The sequence below is a fragment of the Notolepis coatsorum genome, assembly GCF_963971535.1.
Source record: "Notolepis coatsorum genome assembly, chromosome: 6".
Taxonomy (NCBI): domain Eukaryota; kingdom Metazoa; phylum Chordata; class Actinopteri; order Aulopiformes; family Paralepididae; genus Notolepis; species Notolepis coatsorum.
In genome coordinates, this window is record NC_140170.1 from 77,454,125 (window position 1) to 77,476,092 (window position 21,968).

Here is a 21,968-nt window from a genome sequence, read left to right on the forward strand (position 1 = left end):
TTTATGTAAGATTTTCACTATTTCACATGAAAATTCTAAAAGCAGATTGTCCAGTCTGGGAGTGATTTTTGGGTTATACCACAACATTGAAAGAGATAGATCTTTGTTATGTTCTTCTATAATTTGTTCTTCAAGCCATTCCCAGCTGCCAATCTGTCTCACACTATTGTAAGCCCACTGCAAGGGGTATCTTGAGTTATATGCTATGTAATACTGGTGGATATCTGGTAGTCCTATTCCTCCACTACTTCTTGGTTTTATAAGTTTTTTATGGCTGATTCTAGGTTTTCTGTTGTTCCATAGGAAGCCAGAAAATAATTTGTTTATTTCTTTGAACCAACTAGGAGGGAACTTTAGCGGTATAGAGGACATCAAAAAAGCTAGCCTTGGTAACAAATTCATTTTTATAATATCAGATCTGCCCCATAGGGATAAAGGCAAGACTGTCCATCTTTTGATGTCCTCCTTTATATTCTTTAAAAGGTCCGATGTATTTACCTCAACCATTTTTTCAATGGGAGATCGGATTTTAATTCCCAGGTATTTAATTCCTTTTGGCTTCCAATTGAATGGAGCAGAACCCAGATGTGATTGAAAAGTTAGGTTGTTAAGTGGAATAGCTTCACTTTGACTATAATTCACTTTATAGCCCGAAAATTACCAAATGTATCTATAAGCTTTAGCACTTGAGAGATGGAATGGCTAGGATTTGTTAGTGTTAATAATATGTCATCAGCAAACAGGCTGGCCTTATACTCACAACTACCAATACGAATACCACTGATTTCCTTATGAGCACGTATAGCACAGGCAAGTGGTTTGAGGGAAAGAATAAAAATTTGCTGTGAAACCGGACATCCTTGGCGGGTAGATCGATAGAGATGGAATGGATCAGACCTTATACCATCTGCAGTGCCGCTCGGCGACCTTGAACAGGTTATTAAAATGGAATAAAAGCCAAAAAACTTTCCACGGATATATCCGTCCTTCTGTCCATTAAGCATGGATTCGAAAGCCGGATATATCCGTGCTTCGTCCCCAATGTGTTAATGTCCATCCCTTGTCCGCGAGCAGAGCAGGCGCGGCCGTGCTGCATCCTACACAGCTCCGTTCTCAAAGTTCAATCAACTTGCGCGATTAAAAAAATACGCGATTGCGGGCACCAGCGTTATGTTTATAAGGGAGAGTGTGATTTGTTCATTTTGCACTTGTTCATTGTGTAACATAAAAAAGATCTCAATTCCATCAGTCCCAGTAAAGCATAATGAATGAAGGTATAGAAGGGGGAAAAAACGGGGGCTTACAGTGACGCTGGTGCAGTTATGCCTCTGGTCCTCTCACTCATGTCAACCAAAGATCTTGGGTAATCGTTTCTTCAAATTCCCCATATGAATCTTGATATCTGTTTATTCCATTCCCTGAACTGGCTTTGTGGTATTAACCCTTTAATCGCCGTTGACGCTGGAACACGTCATTCCCCGCCATGCTTATTCTGCCGATCAGGGACGTGCACAGGACTTTAGAGGGGCAGGTGCTCAAAGGCTGAAAAGGGCACTACACTTGTGTGTATATATTAACCGCGCGCGAGCACGATTTTTAAGGGCCCTTTTCGGGCGGGGGCCCCCTTTTTATGCTTTTTGGGGGGTTTTGGTGATCAAATATTGAATATTGAACTATAATAATCAGTGCAGGAGCTCACTTATCCTTGAAAGACACTTTTATCACTGACTTAAAAGGCCCATACATCTCCATAAATGTTCAGGGGGGAGGGAATAAGTGCTTACCCTACAGACCCCAAGAAGTGCTGTATATTCTGTATTGTTTAATATAAATGCATTTTTTATTCCAATCCCGATTTGTATTTGAGATTCCCAAATCCCATCGGACTTGACTTCTTCGTGTCCCTCAATGAGTGTAATACCAGCATTCAACAGCGGTTTCTATCATCATCATCATCATCACCACCCACGCTATGCATAAAATATATAGGTCCGCGGAGAGGCACGATGAGGAGGCCGTGCAAACTGCAATGGAATATGGGGCATCTCTCTCTCTTTACCTAATATTTTGATTCTATCCTGACATTTTTCAGTTGGAAGGGCAGTCTATATGCGTAATGGTAAAAAAAAAGAAAACATTTTTTTTTCAAAAAGGGCACTTTTTTGATGAGGCTCAAAAAGGCAGGTGCTCAGGCACCCCTTGGCCTCTATGTGTGCACGTGCCTGCTGCCGATGACGCTGGACAGCGTCTTTGATATCAATATTTCAAAAATCTGTGATCGAAATCATATTTCTCCCCCGGAGACATTATATGTACTGGTGAGCCCCTGTCAACTCTCTAACGGTTCAAGAGCGCCATCTGGTGGCCGATCGGCGGATCGCCCAGGGAAGAAACAGGGAAGTGGAAGCTGGTGCTCATTTCAATTCAGTCCGATCACTCGCTATAGGTCCCGGGACTCGAGCTCGACACAATGGATATCGATCCGTTGCCAATAACTCGATAAACAACATGATTTGGACGTATATACTATTATACAACCTGGAAATGGATCGGGTATTTCTACATCCCATAATAGAAAAAATTCTGTTCCACGCTCATCTCCCAACGGCGAGAGGAAGCTACGGTGAGTTTCAGCGTTATTTTGTAATGTCTTCTATACTAACTGCTCTAATGATCATATCACCCACACTAGATGAATGATATAACGTTGCCCACAGAATTATAAACGACCCCCCGCCCATCCGGTCAACATCAGATCATACGTAGTAACTTCTAGAAGTACGTGCAGTTGAAATTTTTTATCTCGCGCCGATTGCTATCAAACTGTATACAATCATCAATATAATGCATATAGGGCTATAAATCACGTTCTGGAGAAAGCTGCAGAAAACGATAAAAACATACTTATACTTTAGACCGTATTTTAGTATGAATATGTGAATGAAAAAGTATAACGTTGCTACACCCGGAACAATAGATATAGGACTTTGAATGGGCCATGGTAATGTCAATTTAGCAATACAATTTAAAAAGTTATAGCCCTGCAAAGAAGGGGAACTTCTCCATGTTAAATAGGGCTGGCGAGGGATGGTAAATTATGAATTTAACCCCGGCGATCAAAGTGTTAATATAGGTAGAGCCTGAAATAGGTATAGTAACCTTGGTAATATTCATCTTTATGATTTCGATCCTTGAGCTAAAGTCTAGAGGCATTACTGTCCATCTTTCTAGGTCTCTTTTGATTTTCTGATTAATCTGTGTATAGTTTGCATCATATAGTCCAGGGCTCTACGCTAACCTTTTTCCCAAGGAGCACATGCTCCTAAATGAAAAAATTTAGGAGCACACAAAGAAATTTAGGAGCACACAAAAATATTTAGGAGCACAGTGAAAATATTTCAAGTAACAGATTTTTTTTTTTTTTTTTAATAAATGTATATTTGTACTGTGCGTGCATGTGCAAACAGGAACGGGACACACATATGTGCAATAGCACATACCACCAAAGTCACTGGCCCACTGTGTGCGTATCTGCGTGTGCAAACGGGTATGGGACACAGACATTTGAACTATTAACACATTAAGGACCGTCCATGAGTTAACTCGTGTTTCGATTCCACCCGTTGTGGACAAGTTGTTATTGTTTTATTCCATATTAATGAACGGATCAAGATCCCCGATCGACTCTGCAGATTTACCTGCCAGATTTAAATCGGCGACATGCAATACCGGCCAGATCCTCTTAGGGGCGCCATCGCTCCACTGCAGTATCATTGAGGCCGAATGGGATTTTCTTTTTTTTTTTACTGTCTAGGGCGTTTCATATGAGCCTGGATCCCAGCCGAACATCCTCCATCTTTGATCACGTTACGGAACGCAGATTTCAGCCTGGAATAATGGGATTTATGATCAGCCAATGGACATATCGATCTACCAGATGCCGATGAATAATGGGGAAATGCTGCCGGTGATCACATGGGCTGACGGTAGGATACTATTCACCCAAATTACAGCCGGATTGGACATTGTTGTAACACGGAAGCGATCAATCAGTGAATGTGGCTACTTGAACGCACACTGTATTGCTAATCAATAATACTAATCGGCGCCCCCCCCCCCCCCCGCCCCCATTTCATCCATAGATGCTCTGTAATAGTCCGGATGCTAAGCAGTTTGTTTTATTTCATTTGTATATATACAACAGAAATGGCGTTTGATATAACGTGACTAGTCTTTAGCCTCATATCTAGCTTCCCAGAAAAAAGACGAAAACTGCGATAAAGCTTATATTCACGACGCTATGAAATGACAACCAACCGATGGATTTTTATTTTCTTTAAGCCATTATGAAGGCACGGTTTATGCACTCAACTGACAATGAGAAAGACGAAAACTGCGATAAAGCTTATATTCACGACGCTATGAAATGACAACCAACCGATGGATTTTTATTTTCTTTAAGCCATTATGAAGGCACGGTTTATGCACTCAACTGACAATGAGAATGGACAGATAGCAATACTATAAAGTATATAGAGCTGTTAGAAAGTACATTGGTTTGTTTACAAAGCGTTGTCCTCCAGCCACATATTACACTGCAAGCCGTGGTCGTCAATGTGTTAAGTGATTAATGCCTACTGTGGCAAAGTTTTAGCCAACAACTAGGCCTAATAAAAAAGCCAGTGACATTGAACAAAAAGGAGACACTGGCATTACCACCAGGGCCATCAGTAGAGGGGACTGTAAGGTGCCTTTTCGGTATACTACCTTTGCTAAAACTGTTTTCTCTGGGTGGTATCTATCTAGGTCGTCCTCGGACGGGCCCTCCATCGGTGCTTCCAGTCATCCCGATCCTCCATGCATCTGGCTAGCTCGCCGGTGCTTTCTGTTCCCACATCTCTCCTGAGTACGTCCACGTAGGTTAACGTGGGACGTCCTCGTGATCGATGCCCGTGTGTTGGTTCCCACAGCACAAGTTTGCTGGTTGGCATCTCATGGTGTCTCTGGCAGTGACCTGCCAGCCTCATTCTCCTGACTGCCACTTTATCGCTCACCTTTAGCACCCCCCCATACAAGTTTGCATTAGTGACATGCTCATCCCTGTTGATGTTGAGCACCACACGCATCATTCTGGTGTAGCACCCATCCAAGGACTTCTGCAGGGTGGGCTTCAAGGTCCAGCATTCACTGCCATACAAAAGGACAGACTCAACTGTTGCATGAAAGAAGTTGAGCTTGATTTGACGGGGGAGGTTGGATTTCCACACACTGGTCATGCCGTTCAGAGCCCTCCACGCAAGTGCCTTCCTCACTTTAAGGTCTTGCTCGGAACTACTGGTAACTGGTAACTACTGGAATAGCCTACCAGTTGTGATTAGAGAGTGCCCCACATACTCCATGTTCAAGACCCATCTTAAACTGCATCTTAAAGGGGAACTCCACTTTTTTTGGAAATTAGCTTATTTAACATCTTCCCTGGAGTTAGACAAGAAGATGCATACCTTTTTTGTCTCTGTGCGTGCATTTTAGCTTTGGGAATAGACGCTCCGTTAGCATAGCTTAGCTTCATCACTGGAAGTGAGGCAGGACAGTAGCCTTACAGTGTATTGCAAGGTCTGACATTGACCAAACTTGATATGCATGACCTTGGTGGGCTCTAGGTCAACTCCTGAAAAGGGGGTCAATGTCAGACTTTGCAATCAAAAGTTAGGGGGCTAATAACCCTTGCCATAATTTCAGTGCGCCCCCTAACTTTTGATTGCAAGGTCTGACATTGACCCCCTTTTCAGGAGTTGACCTAGAGCCCACCAAGGTCATGCATATCAAGTTTGGTCAATGTCAGACCTTGCAATACACTGTAAGGCACTGTAAGGCTACTGTCCTGCCTCACTTCCAGTGATGAAGCTAAGCTATGCTAACGGAGCGTCTATTCCCAAAGCTAAAATGCACGCACAGAGACAAAAAAGGTATGCATCTTCTTGTCTAACTCCAGGGAAGATGTTAAATAAGCTAATTTCCAAAAAAAGTGGAGTTCCCCTTTAAGGCAAACCAGAACTGTGATAATTTTTTATCTGATTTAGTGTATGTAACTTGTTTCTTGTTTTTATTGTTGTTTTTATCATTGATTGTCATAATGCTTTTACCCTAAGCAGGCTATTTATTTATTGAAAGACGTTTGCTGTCTCCTGGTGTAAATTAGCTCTTGCTACAACCCTGCATGTTTACATTTTGTATTTTGTACTTGATGTTCATTAACACTTTCAGTGCCCATGACGTCATAAGACGTTTTATCAGCCCAATGCCTGAATGCCCACGACGTGTATTAGCGTTTTATTTTTTTATTAGCGATCTGATTTCATATTTCATCAACCGAGTCTCCCGTTGGTACAGCAGCTCCTCCAGCAGCTCAGAATGGAAAAAAGCGCCCCCTATCGTCTATCCCTGTGTAACTGCAGGTCAGTTTAGACTGACCTGGGATCAGTCGATATGTAGAGGCGGAGCCAGCTGGCTCCTTGAGCTGGCAAGCTGTCTGCTCAACATGGAAGTCATCGCGGGAATCAGCCTGGAATATATATTCACAGTAGCCAATACTCAATCAATAAGCGTGATCGATTTTTGGAATGGCGATCAGGAATTGGAATGATTTTTTTGGAGACCATCTGATCTGAGGTAAGGAATCTATTTTACCAGTCTTGGGATAATCAGAGTTGTATTCGCTGAGATCTCAGCGTTTGCCCTATGTGTGATGTGTCTCTGTGTGCGCGATCGCTGATGAGGAAATCAGAGAATCGATTTTTCAGCTTGCGGCCCCAGCGTGCATACGTACACATATACTATCGATAATCTAGCGTTTATTTGAAAACTATTCATAAATAGGCCGAAAAATTACAACTTTTTGTGTATTCTAGAATATTCCAGTAAACGTCTTTTATCAAAATGCAAATAAAACGAAAATGAACAGATAAAAAAAACAATCCGCTTAGACAATGTTGACTGGAAAACTAGTCATTGATAAGCGACGAGCAGATTAGACACATAGCCATAATTTAAAACATAGATTAGGCATTTTTAACGCTAACATTGAAGTGGATGGTGGGCATTCAACCGGTAAATCAAGGTTAAGCTTGGGCTCTGAAAGTGTTAACATGTGCTGTCCCTATAATGTGAGGGGAATCGGAAGAATGCGCCAATGTGAGAATTAGAGACATATGTCTTATTAATATGGGTCCACATGGCCGGGAAACGGTGCTGAATACTGGGAAAGGCCATTTATAAGATAGTACCCCTTTAAAATTTAAAATGTTGTACTCTGTTTTTATAATTTGTTATTTCTGTTATTATTATTGTTGCTGTTATCTCCCTGTGAAGTTCTGTGTATTATTATTATGGTTATTGTGTTGTCTTGTTTTCATGTAAAATAATAATAAAAAAATGTGATCAAAAAAAATTTGCTGTCCCTATCAAATAAACTATCAAATCAAACTACTGCTACAAAAGTAACAGTCACTTAACTTTAGCTTTTGCCCCTTTTATGCATACAATGCCTATGTTTTGGCTAGTGTTGCTCTTCTAGAAAAATAATCCTTTCAGGGTTGCCTATTGAAATACTGTACACCTCCAGCACAGAAACATTGTTTATGAGTTTGCGTGTCAGGTAGACCATTGATTGACAGTCGATTCTGCCAATTACGTCACACCGCTAGCACTCCGGCCGTCCGCCGCTGCAGCTGGACCCTATTGCCCACCTCTGCTGTTGTGTGCGGCACAATGACATACGCTACTGCATCAACGTTATGATTAACCCTTTCACTGCCACACTTATGTACTTAAGCATTACATCACGCGCAGGAGTGGTTTGTGAACAATAAACCATGCCTAGGGGGGTCTAGCTAGGGGTGGTCGTTAGACCCCCCTAGGCATGGTTTATTGTTCACAAATCACGACTGCAAGTGGTGTAATGCTTTTATACAACTGCCACATTCATCCAACCTTATTGCTATACAATAAACACACATTAATCGAAGATTTATTGAAAAAACCATCCGCCAGAAAAAGTAGTTCCCACAACAACAAAAAAGACAATTTGCCTCCATGTGGAAGCAGCTCGGAAGTGCATCCAACCAACTAACACATCCAACTGTGTGTTATTGGAATGGTTGAGAGAAGTTGCCTCATGTGGAAGCAGCTCGGAAGTGCATCCAACCAACTAACACATCCAACTGTGTGTTATTGGAATGATTGAGAGAAGTTGCCTCATGTGGAGCAGCTCGGAAGTGCATCCAACGGATCCAACAAACTAACACATCCAACTGTGTGTTATTGGAATGATAGATTGAACATTTTATTACCAGATGCAGACCTACTTTCTATAGAACTTCATTCTTAGATGCTTCTATAGAAAGTAGGTAAAACAAATAAAAAAGTTTTCTTCGCCCTATTTTTTTATTTATTTTTTTAGCCTAAACTTAACCAGTTGGAAACCAGGCGTACAGTAATAAAATTAGCAATCAACCAATCAATCAATTCAATAGACCATGCTCACTTAAAACAGCGCAGCACTCAGCTGCTTCTCTCTCAGTCTGATTCTCCCCCGCTGTTGCAGACAGGAGTGTGTGTATGTGAATGTGTACGTGTGTGGGGGTGGGTGGAGAGCCAGCGTTGGACAGTGTGAGAGTGAGCGCTGCAGTCAGGGGGAAGGAAAAATAAATTTAAAATAAAATTGCAAATAATCAATCAATCCGCGATTTTTCTTTTGTTTTACAATGACTCATGACCCATCAATTACATCATCCAACATTGTTTAAAGGACTAAGACATTCGCCGTGACAGAATCACTTTATATTTAGTCGTTATGACGCTATCAACATATCCATTTGTTAAAGATTATTGTCCGCCATCTTGTTTTCTCCGAAGAATCAGCACGGCGGAGACGCGGAGTGATGTGATTCGGTTGTGGGCGGGTCCTGGGACCAGCAGCGTGGAATGGTCCCTGTAACTGAGGGGTTACAAAACCCTGACTGTATTAAAGATTGTGATAGATTAAACCACTGCTAGTTATGTACTTTAATTACTGGCCAGACAGTACATCAAATATAGATGGTGAACACCCACAAGAACACGGCATTGACACAGAAATAGTATTTGAGGGTAATTTATTATTATTAGGCAACGTTAGGTTACAGAATGAGAATTAGGGTCGCGCTTGTATGGCGAAGAATATACGTAAAGTCAGTCAAGAGCATAAGTCACTAAGAATAGCAGGAATCCTACGATGGGTCTAAGTTGACACCACCTGTTGTATAGTAGCAATTATATAGGGCAACACTGGTACCGACTGGAGACAATGGGTTCCCTCCGGGGTGTAAGGCCTAGAGGGTAGAGGAATGTTCGGGTACTCCGTCTGATTCAATGAGGAATAAATAGACTCCAGGTACAGGAGTCGGTCCTTGTAAACTCCCTTGATCAGCAGCAAAAGCAATAGTTGTAATCCAAATGCCCGACAGCATTGATGACAGCTAGCCAGCCCCGTCCACGAGGCAGGCCCGAGTTGTAATCCTCACAAGGTTGAATCCCAAACGATAGTGGAAATCAACGATGCTCTTCTCCGGTGGTCACGTCCCAAATCAATATAATCCAACCAGGAATGGTTCTGCAATCGCCGACGCCGATTCTCCTGTGTACATGTCCAACGGTTCTCCGCCTAGGACTCCTCGGGTGTGGGCGACGTATTTAGGCCACACAGCCTGGTTAAGTACACTAGCTAAAGACACGACGAACCGCTGGGTAATGCTACACACGAAAGAACTGTGGCCGCACGATATACAATAAATGATCGACTATTTACTTCACATTAGATTAAGTCGAACTCAACGTTACTTCATTAAACTCTGACACTTTTACCATTCTATTCGCACGCGGTTCTCAATGCTCTGTTTAGACGCAAGGTTGCTCACTTCACTGTTTTACCGAACTTGATGAACAGCTACTTAGACGAACTGCTGCTGTTAACACATGCGCCGTATTTATACTTAAGTGAATATCTAGTCCCAACCTCAGTCCTTGTCTCGTATTACTACGCTGACTCCGGGCATGTTCCGACATGCCTGCAGTTGTCTTTGAACTTGCCGTTGGGGGCTTGCGCGCTGGCGCCTGGGGGCGCTGTCCAATAGGAGAGCGAATATTACTCTGGTCTGAACGCAGGTAAAGGGATATTCCGTGTATATATATAAATAATATACAAAGTATATCAAACAATAAAGGTAAATTCTCAGTTTAATCTGGCCCTTCACAACAGTCCCTATACATACGTGTAAATGGACTGTTTCAGCCAATCAGAATCGAGAAATTTGCATGCCGTTGTATAAATCCTTATACCATCCTCTGCCAGCTCTATTTGTCTATGGAGAAGTTCCCCTTCTTTGCAGGGCTATAACTTTTTAAATTGTATTGCTAAATTGACATTACTATGGCCCATTCAACATCAATTATCTATCGTTCAGGATGTAGGAACGTTTTACTTTTTCATTCACATATTCATACTAAAATACAGTCTAAAGTATAAATATGTTTTTATCGTTTTCTGCAGCATTCTGCAGAACGTGATTTATAGCCCTAAATGCATTATATTGATGATCAAATACAGTTTGATAGCGATCGGCGCCGGATAAAAAATTTCAAATGGACGTGCTTCTAGAAGTTACTACTTATCATCTGATGTTGACCGGATTGGGGGGGGGGGGGGGTCGTTTATAATTCCGTGGCCAACGTTAGATGATTCATGTGGTGTGGGTGATATGATCATTAGAGCAGTTTGTATCGAACACGGTAAAACGCTGAAACTTACCCCAGTCTCCTCGGGCCGTTGGGCGATGAGCGTGGAGCAAACAGATTCCTATTATGGGATGTTGAAATATGCTATCCATCTCCAGGTTGTATAATAGTATATACGTCCAAATCATGTTGTTTATCGAGTTATTGGTAACGGATCGCTATCCATTGTGTCGCGCTCGAGTCCCGGGACCTATAGCGAGTGATCGGACCGAATTTGGATGAGCACCAGTTTCCTTTTCCTGTTTCCGGTTTGGGCGATCCGCCGATCGGCCACCAGATGACGCTCTTGAACCGTTGGAGAGTTGAGAGGGGATCAACAGTATATCTCAAGTCTCCGCGGGAGAAATATGATTGCGATCACAGATTTTTTAAATATTGATCTCAATGACGTGTTACGGCATCATTGGCAGAATTAGCATGGCGGGGAATGACGTGTTAAGGCGTCCTTGGTGATTATAGTGTTAACGTTATATTACTATTGCTATCGCTAAATCTAGGTGTTCTAAAAATCTATTGCTATTGGTAAGACTAGAATAAGTTACATGTCTCGGGAAACTCGCATATCGCAATGGCGGACTTTCAGGAAGTAAACAAGCAAAATGAGAGCTTCCGATTGGTCATTTGCTTTCTTTCCCATGAAACCAGTCACGTCACTCTACTGTGATTGGACCGTTGGCTTGAGTGCAATGTGGGACTTGTAGTTTTTTTTTACGATTTATCAGCGGAGAAAAAAAAGGACTGAGGCTGTAATCTTCACTCGCACACCGTGCGAGTAATTGATTTTTCCTGTAATCTGTCTCCTGTACAGATTAGAACCCCTTCCCCTTCCATTGCTATAATATCAAAGATTGTTTCAAATAGATATTTCTCACTGTCTGGGGGTGCATTCATTAACCCTTTCAGTGCCACGGACGACATCTTGTTTTATTAGCCCCCCCACTGAGTGCCGCTGACGACTAATATCGTTTTATTGTTTTATTAGCGATTTGAAATCATATTTCATCAACCGAGTCTCCCGTTGGTACACCAGCTTCTACAGGAGCTCAGAATGGAACAAAGCGCCCCCTATCATCTATGCCTGTGTAACTGCAGGTCAGTCGCTTAGACTGACCTGGGATCTGTAGAGGCGGAGAGAGCTGGTTCCTTGTGCTGGCAAGAAGTCTGATCAACATGGAAGTCATCGCGGGACGGGAATCAGCCTGGAATATATATTCACAGCAGCCAATACTCAATCAATAAGTGTGATCGATATTTGGAATGGCGATCAGGAATTGGAATGATCTTTTTGGAGAACATCTGATCTGAGGTAAGGAATCTATTTTACCAGTCTTGGGATAATCAGAGTTGTATTCGCTGAGATCTCAGCGTTTGCCCTATGTGTGATGTGTCTGTGTGTGCGTGATCACTGATGAGGAAATAAGATAATCGATTTTTCAGCTCACGTCCATAGCGGGCATACGTACACATATACTATCGATAATCTAGCGTTTATTTGAAAACGATTCATAAATAGGCCGAAAAATTACAACGTTTTTGTGTATTCTAGAATATTCCAGTAAATGTCTTTTATCATGGAATCTTTATATTTTCCTTGAAAACGAGGGCTTTTCAAAATGAGAAAACGAAAATGAACCGATAAAAAACAATCCGCTTCGACAATGTTGACTGCAAACAAGTCATTTATAAAGCGACGGGCAGATTAGACACATAGCCATAATTTAAAACATAGATTAGGCATTTTTAAGGTAACATTGAAGTGGATGGTGGCATTCAAAAGAGGGGTAAATCAAGGTTAAGCAACGGCTCTGAAAGTGTTAATGTTACCATTTGACCTTCCGATTTCCCCTTGGCCATTACATATCTCCCCTCTTTATCTCTCACTTCTTTAATCAATTCAAACTTCACTGCATTCTTAATCAATATAGCTACTCCTCTCCTAAGGTTCTGTTTAAAAGAACTATAAAACATATTCTCGTATCCGAATCTCTTTTTCATGTTCTTGTGATATTAGATGGGTTTCTTGTAGAAAAATAACCTGTGCCTCTTCTTTCTTAAGTTTCGTCATCACCTTACTCCTTTTGATTGGATTATTCATACTATTAACATTCAACGACATCATCTTAACACTTTGTATGCCACTCACGGCTTTTCTCGGGTTTACGCCCCAACCGTTGAATGCCACGTCACGAGTATTCTCGGATTTTTTATTTCTTTTTTTATTAGTGATCTGAAATCATATTGCATCACACGAGCCTACCGTTGGAGATCCAGGGACCGCCGCCGCTCAGATCTGAAAAAAGCGCCCCCCTATCGTCTCCCAGGTGGTAAATCACCCTTTTGGAATGGACTCAATGAAAGTGAATGGGAGAACGGATTTTTGACTCCACATTTTACTTTTTTTTTTTTTTAAACTTAAATTTTTATTGAACATTTATAGACATACAACACAACATATACAATAACATCAATAACACAACAGTACAATGATGTGGGCCCCTTGAACTCGGCTGCGCTCATCCTCCCAGACCCCCGCAAGAGGAACCCCCCCCCCCCCCCTCCCACCCTAGAAACCGGGCTCCCCCGCATCCCAGGTCCGTCCCACGCGGGGTCCAGCACTCAGCGACACGGGCATCTTGAACACATTTTACTTTTCACTGATGCAGCCGGGGTTACCAGAGTTCATCCTGGAGCCTCTGAGCCGCGCGGATCATGTGTTATACTGTATACACGTTGGATCTATACATTTATCGATTTTTTCGAATGGTGATCAGGAATTGGAATATACCATTTGGATACCATCTGATGTTAGTTAATCAGACTCGTTTTCACAGAGATATAAGCTTTTTTGTGATATGTGCTCTAGCTGTTTTCACTGTAAAAGCCATGAGGAAATGAGAGCAGCTATTATCAGCGCACAGCTCGAACGTGCGTGCGTGCACATATACTATCGATCATCTAGCGTTTATTTGAAAACGATTAATAAATAGGCAGACAAATATCAACGTTCTGGAATATTCCAGTAAAAGGCGATTATCATAGAATGTGTTGTTTTTCACCTGAAAACGGGTGCTTTTCAAAATGCTATCAAACGGAAATGAAGCTATAAAAAACCAATCTGCCTTGACAACATTGACTGGAAAATGATTCTTTGATAAGCGACGGCAGATTAGACACATAGCCATAATTTAAAACATAGATTAGGCGATATTAACGTTAACATTGGCGCCGATGGTGGCATTCAAGGGACTAAATGGGAATTAACCTATGGCGCTCAAAGTGTTAATACCCTTAATTTGTGTCGCCTTTCCATTCGAAATGATCTCCCGTTCTACCCATGTCACATAAAATAATATTTGTAGTTGTAGCCACTGCTAACTCTACTCGACTTACATTCAAAGAACTATAATAAACATTTACAACATTCACAAAGTTTGACAATTCCATGGTGTCAGAGGTAATTATTTTCTTTCCCCTGCTGGGGGGTGGGGAGAAAAGGCTCTCCTAGTGGCAAAAAAAAGAAGCTCACCATGTAAGTCCAGCATTGTCTGTGTGCTGCCCTGCCCTTGAGCTGCCGGTCGCTTGTATGCTTTCTACAACGCAGTTCGGCGATTTGCGAATCTGATTGGCCAGGTCATTTCTGGTCATGTGACATGTACGCCCAATCGTGGGACCGCAAGTGTCTACACGTGTTAAGCTTAGGCGCCATAACCAACTTCGAAAGAGCGCCTAAGCTTAACGACGGTTAAGCTTAGGCACTCTTTCGAAGTTGGTTAAGGTTAGAGTTTGTCTTAGAGCATGGCGATAGAACGCCAGGTGCTTTGTAGGCTGTTCGACGTGGAAATGGGCAAAGACACAGCTCGTCACGCTATTGGGCGCACATGTCACATGACCAGAAACGTCAGTGGCCAATCAGATTCGCAAATCGCCGAACTGCGTTGTAGAAAGCATACACACCTCCCGGTCATATGTCTCTCTTTATTTATTTTTTATCTGTCCAACGTGTGTTTCTCTCTCTATGTCAGTCATTTTCAGAGACAGAGAATCAGTCATTTTCATGTTCACATTCATTTGTACTGTGTATCACATGCCTTCTCTCTGAATGCCTATCAACCACTTCAATGTTAACGTTAATATCGCCTAATCTACTGTATGTTTTAAATTATGGCTATGTGTCTAATCTGCCCGTCGCATTATCAATGACCCATTTCCAGTCAACATTGTCGAAGCGGATTGTTTTTTTATCGTTTCATTTCCGTTTTATAGCATTTAGAAAAGCCCTCGTTTTCACGGGAAAAAAAGCATTCCATGAAAATCGCCCTGTACTGTAATATTCTAGAACGTAGTCATTTTTCGGCCTATTTATGAATCGTTTTCAAATAAACGCTAGATTATCGATAGTATATGTGTACGTGTGCACGCTGGTGCCACTCGCTGAAAATCGATTCTCTCAGTTCCTGATCGCTCGCACAGTCAAACAGCCATATCACATTATAGGGGGAAAGCTTATATCTCCGTGAAAACGGGTCTGATTATCCTAAGACTGGTCAAATAGATTCCTTACCTGAGATCAGATGGTATCCAAAGGGATTATTCCAATTCCTGATCGCTATTCCAAAAATCTATCCTTTTATTGATCCCATGCGTATACTGTAAAACACATAATCCCCGCTGCTCTGAGGGTCCAGCATGAAGCTGATCGGCCCCCGGCTGCGTGAGTGAGAAGTAAAATGTGGATTCCGTTTATTTTTTTTCTCATTCATTTTCATTGAGTCCAATCCAAAAGGGTGAATTACCAGGGGGCGCTTTTTTCACATGTGAGCGCCTGGGGTGGCTGATTTACCAACGGTAGACTCGGTTGATGAAATATGAATTCAGATCGCTAATAAAAAATAAAAAAAGAGAAAAAAAGAGAATTCTCGTTATGGGCATTCAACCCGCGGGGGGTAAACACGAGAAAACTCGGTTTGGGCATTCAAAGTGTTAACAATTGTGTGTATTGAGCCGTACTGTATTGTACCCATTCTGCAATCTGTTAATAAAATGTTCATTTAATCAATAACGGATTGTTTTTTCATCTGTGCATTTCCGTTGATTTCTAGTAATTCCAGAGAAAGACGCGATAATAGCCCTTTAGTGGAATACACAAAACACGTTGTCATTTTCCGGCTGATTATCATAATCTTCCTGAAATCAACGCTAGATCATCATTATTGTCCTTCCTCGTGCATACATGAAATGCCCCTCGTAGCGCGGCGCCCCCCACCTCCTGCACCGAACGGAAAACAGCCACACATACACACACAGATACAGCGTCGATCGGGTAGAAATACATATCAGATCAACGATAAAATGTATATATAATGTTCTTACCTTGTATCTAATGTAATGCAAAAGAAATAATCCAATTATCTGATCGCCATTTGAAGTACTGGGCGCGGAGGTCCGTGCCACGTTCAACAGCATTGCATGGGAGGGGGGGGCAGCGTCGCAGATGTATCGTTGAAATCAGGTTACCTCGTCTGATTATTTATACCACGCCCGCACGGCTTGGATCGTCCCAGAAAAAAAACTATACCATTCCCAGTGGAGTGCAATACCAGCCGGAAGGCGTAGGGGGCGGTATTTGCCCTTTTGCGAGCTCAGACCCATTCCCAACGATAACATCAGTCTGGATGAATGAAAATGAATGGATATCACTAATAAAAGAAATAACGACCAAAACCCGACTATACTCGTGATTGGCGCTCAAGCGACGGCGAGTTAACCCGACTATACTCGTGATTGGCGCTGAATCAATGATCTTTTCTGCTTTAAGTTTGTCTGTGAAATCACTTTCAATGTGAAGCAGACTCAGAGTTGACTGTCTCTCCTGGCGCATATTGTTGTTGTTCACCGTTCACAAGTCAAGTCAAGTCAAGAGTTTTATTTGTCATGGCATACAAGTATACAATGAAATGCGGGGGGGTCTTGCCTGCAACGATGTGCATAATACAATAGTAATATATAACTAGACAATTCCGCGCGGGGGAAATTGTGAAAGTGTGGGTGACGCCTGTGCACCGCCGGCCAACGGGGGAGAGGGTCTCTCGTGAGTCTCTATGACAAACGGTTCAAAGGATACAAAAAGGGGGCGCGGCCTAAGGATCGGGGGAGTGGTCAACATAGACCATTTGAAGATGACTACAGATGTGATTTTATTAACTATAACACAAACTCCCTTTCGTGTTGTATTATTTAATACTCACCCTTTCTCATGGCACCATGTGTCCAAGAAGTGGCAGATCAAACTAAATGATCTATTACACACTATTACACTATTACACACTATTACACACTATTACACACTATTACACACTATTACACTATTACACACTATTACACTATTACACACTATTACACAATTACACTATTACACACTATTACACTATTATACTATTACACACTATTACACTATTACACCGAGTACAATGGCACAATCCGCAAGTCTCTACGACAAACGGTTCAAGAGATACACTGAGGGGGTGTGGTCTAAGGGGGCGTGGTCTAAGGATCGGGGGAGTGGTCAACATCGACCAATGAAAGGTGGTCAACATCGACCAATGGCACAATCCGCAAGTCTCTACGACAAACGGTTCAAGAGATACACTGAGGGGGTGTGGCCTAAGGGGGCGTGGTCTAAGGATCGGGGAGTGGTCAACATCGACCAATGAAAGGTGGTCAACATCAACCAATGAAAAATGAAAGAGGATATCCCTACTGAGTACAATGACACAACCCGCAAGACACAACCCGCAAGACAGAGGGCGCTGTCCAGCAATTCAGTACTGCAACACAGTGATGGGCAATGATGGGTTAAGTGGATGATGTCATTGGCAGGTCAGCTGAGCCATGAGCCCTGAGCCTCACAGCTGTTAAGCCTGAACCAATCAGCCATGAGCACAATGACTTGCATATTCTGAATTTTCTTTACATGACTGCATTGTCACGTTGATTAAAAGAAAACTATAAGAGATGAAGCTTTGTGACTCGCACAAGAGCACTACAATGAGTAGGCGAAGGGTTATGTGCGATATTGTGGCATTCGTGCGATATTGTGGCACTCCTTCGGCGATCGGAACAGAAGGCTAAAAAATTTTGTGAAAAAAGTGATTTCTAGAGTGCGATTGCATGGCGGTCAATGGAGAGGAGAACCTTCAAACAAATGGTCGTCAGTTGAGATAGAAATGTCCAATTCCATTTATTTTGTGAGCGGACTGACAGCCGTGTCATCGTTTTGATGTGTTTGTTTTATTTCTACGTCCAAAATTGAGATCACACTCGCAATTCACCCAAGGTAGGGGAAAAAAGATTATTTCAGCTGCTACACTCTAAATTGCAATGCATTTCCAATGGGACCGAAATTTTACCGTTTAAAGTCGATTCGTAGCCAGACGGTGCGGTGAAACTTTTACGAGTTCGAAGACCGCTGTTGCCATAGGCAAGCCGCTCGTTTTGATACCTTTCACGTGTATGGTGCGCGAACGCTCTGGCACGAGCGGTGTTTGAAACTCTAAATTGCAATGCATTTCCGAAATTTTACCGTTTAAAGTCGATTCGTAGCCAGACGGTGCGGTGAAACTTTTACGAGTTCGAAGACCGCTGTTGCCATAGGCAAGCCGCTCGTTTTGATACCTTTCACGTGTATGGGGCGCGAACGCTCTGGCACGAGCGGTGTTTGCAAAATCGGTGGAATAAAGAAGAATAAAAAGAGTGACAAGAACTATAGTGTGGGTGGCAACCTGGCTTCGCCAGGTCACCCACACTAATAAGAATCCAATAGAACGACATTGTGCAATAAACAAGTAAACAAAGTAGGGCATATGGGTATATGTACATGAGTTATTTACAGAGCATGGTAGGACATGCTAGGTCCTGTGGTAGTGCAATACACTGTTAGCTACGGATGAGGCACTGGGTCTTTATGTACACTGTTATACAATGCTATATTATACAATCTCAAGTTATACTATACTATTCTTAAAGTGACCTTTCCTTTTGTAAAGTGACCATAAGTGTGAGCGTGTGCAGCATGAGTGTGTGTGTGTGCTCATGTGTGCTTGTGTGTGGAGAGTTCAGTGTTCAAGGCTCTGATGGCCTGGGGGAAGAAGCTGAGCTGGATTTGCACCTCTTGTTGTATAGGACCTGCAGGGGTGGTAGTGCAATACCCGTGGTACGCTCGGCTGAGCGCACCACTCTCTGTAGGGCCTTCTTGTCCTGTGCCGTGCTGTTTCCATACCAGGCAGTGATGTTTCCAGTCAATCTGCTCTCTACAGCTCCGGAATAGAAGGACTGGAGTATCTTCCCAGATACTCTGAACTTCCTTAACTGTCTCAGGTGGTAGAGGCACTGCTTCACCTTTTTTACGACTGAGTCTATGTGTGTTGTTCATGTCAGATCCTCTGAGATGTGGACCCCCAGGTACTTGAAGCTGCTCACCCTGTCCACGGTAGCCCCGTTTATCCTCAGTGGTGTGTGTGTCTCCTGCTGTCTCCTCCTACTCCTCCTAAAATCCACGATCAGCTCCTTGGTTTTACCAATGTTCAGGAGCAGGCTGTTGTCCTGGCACCAGCATTCCAGTACCTCAACCTCCTCCCGGTAGGCCTTCTCGTCGTTGTCCACCACCACTGTGTCGTCCGCAAACTTCACTATGGAGTTGGAGCTGAACTTAGCCACACAGTCATGTGTATATACTGAGTACAGCAGGGGGCTCAGAACACAGCCCTGGGGGAGCTCCCGTAGCTCACCGCATATCTCGGCGCTATTTCTGCGTCGGTGAAAACCGTGCTCGTCACGGATCTGGGGGACACAAGTTCGATTCCCGGACCCGCCGTCATTTCTCAGAATGTCTTCCCCTGCTCTACATCCCATTTCAACCTGTTTCTGTCGGGCATGCTTGACCAGAAAAGCGATAAACGCTAAAAAAGAAAGTAAAAAAAAAAAAAAAAAACACAGCCCTGGGGGGACCTGATGCTCAGGGTGATGGTGTTGGAGGTCTGACCACCTGGGGCCTTTCACTCAGAAAGTCCAGTATCCAGGCGCTCAGAGCGGAGCTCAGACCCAGCTCGATCAGCTTGTCCACCAGTCTGGTGGGGACTATGGTGTTGAACGCTGAGCTGTAGTCAATGAACAACAGTCTCACATAGCCCCCCTTCTGATGGTCTAGGTGAGAGAGGGTGCTGTGCAGTACTTGGGAGACCACATCATCAGTGGACCTGTTTGGCCTGTATGCAAATTGCATAGGGTCCATATCACTGGGGAGGGAGGCACAAATGTGATCCTTGACCAGCCTCTCAAAATATTTCATGGCCACAGAGGTGAGTGCCACCGGTCTGTAGTCATTGAGACCTGTTGGGGAGGATTTCTTTGGTACCGGGATAATGGTAGACATTTTGAAGCAGGCAGGGACCACTGACTCCGCCAGGGATCGATTAAATATGGTGGTGAACACAGGGGATAGCTGGTTAGCACAGGACTTAAGCATGTGACCTGTTATTCCATCTGGGCCAGCAGCCTTTCTGGTGTTTACCTGCATAAATGCTCTTCTCACACTGTGTACCGTCAATGAGAGAGCGTCCCCGCCCCCCCTGCGGATGCCCCCCCCTCCACAACAGCCGGCGCGCCAGTGACGTCACTAGCCGTTGAGCTAGCGGCGCCACTGTTTGCACCAAACCGCACGCAGAAGGTGTTGAGCTGGTCCGCGAGAGAGGCGTTGTCGCTCCCCATTGAGGGGGTGCTGACTTTGTAGTCAGTTATCGTCCTCAGTCCCCGCCATAAGCCTCTTGTGTCATTCTGTGCCATTTGTGCCTCCATTTTGTCAGCATACGTCCTTTTCGCAAGTTTAACAGCCTTGCGTAGAGTGTAGACTGTTGTCTTGTACTCTTCCATGTTTCCTGTCTCTCTGCCCAGGTTGTAGGCAGTGGTGCGAGTTTTCAGAGCTGCTCTGATGGTACTGTCCACCCACGGTTTCTGGTTCGGGAAGACCCTCGCCTTCTTTGTGGGGACGATACTATCAGCAAGTGTTGCTATAAAGCTAACAACAGTGTCTGCAAACTCGCTGACGTCACTGGCGCTTACCTCGAACATATCCCAATTGACGTCATCAAGGGCATCCTGAAGCGTGGCCTCTGATTGGTCGGACCATCTCTCGTGACACGACGGCGTCACGTGATCTTTGTTTGTAAGCAGGATAGAGGAAAATGGAGTCGTGATCCGATGTGCTTGTAGCTCCCGCTAATGGAGGAGCCGGTACAACTTTGTAGCCGGCTCTGAACGGGGTGTAGCAGTGGTCGAGCGTGTTTCCTCCTCTGGTGGAGCAGGTGATGTGCTGAAAAAAGTACGGCATCACTTTCTTCAAATTCGCCTGATTGAAATCACCGGCTACGATCATGGCTGCGTCTGGGTGTTTGATCTGGTGGGTGTTTAGATGATCCTGTAGCTCCGCCAGAGCCCTGGCGGTGTTTGCTTGGGGAGGGATGTACACCGCAGTCATGATTATTGCGGTAAACTCTCTGGGAAGGTGGAAGGGGCGACATTGAATGGAGAGATGTTCCATGTCCGGGGAGCATGAACTGGAGAGTATCTTGATCTCCTTGGGGCTTACCCAGCCGTTGTTGGTCAGGAGACATACACCCCCGCCGATGCTCTGGTGAAGGAGTCCGAGGGAGAGACGCTGTGGTCCGGTACGCTGGCTTCAACCATGTCTCCGTGAAGCACAAGATGTTGCAGTCCCTCACCTCTCGCTGGAATCGGACCCTCGCTCGTAAATCATCCATCGTGTCTCTGCGACCAGCCGCTCTATCGGAGATAGGATCACATTGTGTCATGTTTTGCTAGAGGGTGGCGATGTTTATTATTCCGAATAGATCTACATGGGCTTATAGCCTATAATACGTGACATTTGAAGCAGGCACCACTGCTGTTGTAATTGTCTGGTAATAGCTGTTTCGAGTGTTTATTATTGGGTTGTTGTCGCAGACTCACTGCATGTTCAATTTGCGGCTCGTATGGTACTGCCTTCCTATACCCTGTTAAATAAATCTGTCTTCATATCTCTAGGTCAGTGGCCAATCAGAGCGCAAAACGGGAACCCGGAAACACAA